The sequence below is a fragment of the Etheostoma spectabile genome, chromosome 17 (genome assembly GCF_008692095.1).
Source record: "Etheostoma spectabile isolate EspeVRDwgs_2016 chromosome 17, UIUC_Espe_1.0, whole genome shotgun sequence".
Taxonomy (NCBI): Eukaryota; Metazoa; Chordata; class Actinopteri; order Perciformes; family Percidae; genus Etheostoma; species Etheostoma spectabile.
Window position 1 is genome coordinate 23843389 of NC_045749.1, and position 3778 is coordinate 23847166.

The 3778-nt window shown below is 42.1% G+C and overlaps 1 long non-coding RNA gene across 1 annotated transcript in view; it reads right to left on the minus strand.

Moving 5' to 3' along the window:
- The window catches only part of LOC116705673 (uncharacterized), an 11894-nt gene extending 9191 nt beyond the window's left edge, over window positions 1-2703 (minus strand). Inside the window, exons 1-2 of the long non-coding RNA XR_004335984.1 lie at window positions 2580-2703; window positions 987-991 (exon numbers count right to left, since the gene is read on the minus strand). This is a non-coding gene — a long non-coding RNA (uncharacterized LOC116705673). The remainder of the gene's footprint in view (window positions 1-986; window positions 992-2579) is intronic.
- Between the last annotated feature and the right edge of the window lie 1075 nt (window positions 2704-3778).

A 3778-nucleotide genomic window follows, 5' to 3' on the forward strand; every position in this document is an offset into this window, starting at 1 on the left:
GTGTGTGTGTGTGTGTGTGTGTGTGTGTGTGAAGGCTGCCTTTCTCTTTCTTTATTATACATAATTTCAACATGTTGTTTTGGTTCAAATGACAAATTATCATTTGATGTGTATAAAATGACATAGGCATATTTAGTTGGTTTATGGATTTATAGTATTCACAAGGACCGGGCATGCTGAAGGTAATTTCTGGGGTGCTTAGTGTTATTGGTGCTCCTATTGTACTTAAATGTAATGGTATTTTCCAGATCCAGAGTATTAATGTTGCTCCTTTAGTGTGGCTCACCCTATGCTTACCTGGGCAGGTGGTAGGTTCCAGGCAGGTGTGGCTGAGGTGTTGAAGGGCCTTCAGAAGGGGAGAAGAGGGAAGGAGTTGCCAGTTTGCTGTTGTTCAACATAAGTAAAAGCTTAAACACTAAAGGTCTGAAGGAAGAAGTTTTTTTTTTTGTTATATACAGTGTAAATATATATTTGCTAGTTGTTTCTGTATCCTTCAAATGTCATTTTTTTGGCCAAGATGACAGTGGACCCAATTATCTGATCTACTTTTAGAACTGACATTTTAAGATATTTTACAAGATCTAGTTACACTTAGACCTGTATGACATACTATTGCAAAATGCAACGTATTTTTAGAGCACAGTTTCAGGTAATACCTTAACCTTTAAACTGCAAATACACATAATGTCAAAGACATGACTAGTGATGAACCAATAGTGATCAACAACTACACACTTGGCCTTTTTTCACCTCTTTTAGCTCATTGTTTTAAGTTTCCTGGCCTGCAACGTGACTTCCAAACGTTACTAATTTTGGGTGGAGTTGGACAGCAGCAGCAGCTGTTTTCAGTGAAAAAGCTCTGCAACACCCACTGTACACCACCTGCCAGCTGGCAGACGACATTTGATACTAGGTGGTGAACATAGTGGAGCATTTAGCAGCTTAAGAGACAGATATGTTTCTTAAAAAGTTGGAGGAGACCAAACCAAAGCTAAAAGAATAGTTAGCAGGCATTCAGAGCTAAAACACTGCCCTGGAATAAGAAGTGTGCAGGGCATTGCATTGGTGCAGGTGTGTTGTTAAAGGTAGCAGTGAGACAATGAAATCTACACAGGAAGCCCAGTTGAAGAAACAGATTAATGTGTTTGAATGAGGGATGTAAAAATGATCGCGATGATTAGAAATGAATACATATTCCTTTTAACAACACTTAATTATTTTATCTTCAATGTCATGATTGCAAGATATAGCAGTTCATGTAACAAACTAAACCTCCAGGAATCTGTGCATCTCTTTGATTGGCCAATGCAGCACCCTGCTGGATGACTTTGTGTTGCAACAAACATTAAGCCTGGTTCAGCCTGGTTTGGTCTGGTTCAGCCTGGTTTGCCAGACAACCCTGTGTTGTTTTTCCCAGGGAGCCATCTGCATGGGCACCCCCGTATCACTGACGGACTGGGTCTAATCAAATGAATGAGAAGGCGCTGCTTCTTCAAGCAGGGCTCAAGTGGGCGGGAACTCGGTTTGAAACATGGACGTAGACGTCCCTGATTGTCAGTCGGATGTCCCTCACCTTCCGCTCTCTTTGTGCGCGGCACTGTGGAGATAGGTCTGGCTTCGCAAAACAAGGGAGACTCAACACAGGTTGAACAGCGATGAACGGGCCCTCGCACCTTCCTGCACGCCAGGGGTACGGACTGGACGCCGGCTGAGGCCGCCGTGGAATCCTTTGACAGTCGGACACCGCGTGCAAGATTCAGATGTCTTTTGTGGCTTGTGGAAGGGAGGTAGAGTGGTTGTCCCATGACCACAAGGTTGGCTGGTCAATCCCCTCAATCCCCCGTTCAGTGACTTCTCAGATCATATGTCAAAGTGTTCCGGAACCCAAGTCGCTCCCCTGATGCTGTGTGTATAGCTTTCTACAGCTCCTAATACTAGGATGAGTTAAGAATGCAGAAATAAGTAAGTACTGTTTATGTGACTATTGAGAATAATGTCTTCTGTGTGGAGCTGGATATGATGTATTGCAGATTTTGTACCACTTCCTGTGTTCACTATGCGATACTAGGGAACGAGCTCTGACATACATTAGACATGTGTAGACCACACCAGGATCATTCTTGCAAACGATCTTTGTCATATAAGACTGACTTCCTGTTGCCAATAGGTGTAGTAGTAGCATGTAGATGTCTTCAGGTCAGGACTTGGTTGGACCATGTGCAGTAGAGTCATAAATAGCACTGCCAGGCCGGCGCCTAAGAGCATCTGGGTCCTTGTGTTCGCGCTGATGAGCCGTTAACGGATGGTTCCTCTTCAACTCTTTAGTAGAGTGTTAATATCTATAGTAGCAAGGACACAAGTAAGCAAGTAAGTTTAGCAAGTAAACTAATTGGTCAGTATAATAATTGAAAATTATTATCTTATCACACAACAACAATACGTCCCCTTAGCAGTTATATTTGTCTCTCTAGCTCCCCCATTTCCAATATGTCCAAAGACCATTAGTCCCTCAAAAATGTATTCAATTTCCCTTAAAGATCAATTAGGACAGTGTCTTCTCTTACCGACTTCTGACTGACTTAAACATTAAAGGAAAGCTATTTAAAAATCTATGGGACAAAGAAAACTGATGAAGCTGATTTGGATCAACAAGATGATTTGTTTTCAAAGTAAAACTGGTCATACAAAAGTCATGTGTTCATGAACCTTAAATGATAACGTTGCTCTGTTACTGCTGGATGTGTGTGTGGGCAACACGTTATGGCTACAACAACTTTTTGAGGCGATGAAATATCAATGTGCTGACAGTTTGCTACAATGCCCCAAAGTGGAGCAAAAATACACCAATTAATAAAGCTTAATATGTACTTTTAGTAATTGCATAATTTACCAAGACCAGTCCAACCTGATTTACTCTACAGACACCATGTCCTCAGATGTGGACAAATAACCCTGGTAAGTAATGTTATCATAATAATAAGACGTGATTGCTAAGATGATGAAAATAAAACCCAGGTTGTAAAATTATGGAACAAATGTCGTCCGCCAATGTCACTGGCCTCCACGAGGGTCTCATGGCAGCCTCTGACTTATTGAGGCATGATGTCAAATGCCTCAGTTTGATGGTGTGAGAAAGTGTTTCCGGATTTCCAGAGTAGATTGGCGGTTCACATTACATTGTGTGTATCCAGGATAGCACAACAGCCAGAGACACTCCAGACTGAGGTTAATCCTGACAGCAGATGCTTCCAGTCGGAGAGAAAAAGAGCCACATCTGCGTCACTTCTCATCTTCCCCTTCATCTTTTCTTCCTTAAAAGAAAACCCCCAGGGGCTCTCTTCAGTGTTTGGCTCGGAGGCCGTCACGGACCCGTTTACCAGGCCTGACGTCTTCAAATTTAAGCAAGCATGTATCAGAATTCCATGTTACTCCTGCTAAATTGCAATTTTCATTCATTTTTTTTAAATTAAAAAGAAAGTGTAATCCAAAATGTATTCCTTTCAACATTTACTCTCAGCTGATTTGCTGCCAGTCAGGAGGTGAGAAATTAAAGAAAGAAAAGTAGAATAACACCGGCCTTATCCTTTGATTTTGTTTAAAAATCTCAACCAGGGACTTCCGGTTTGGCGATGTAGGAGAGGGAAGCAGGGTGAAGGAGCTCCCGGCCATGTTTCATCTATTTTTCTGATTACCCTGCAGAGATCTGAGGAACAGGTAACCATAGTCCTCGAAATCCACCAGAGGATGGAACGCCAAAACAGAGACGATGAAGGAGAAG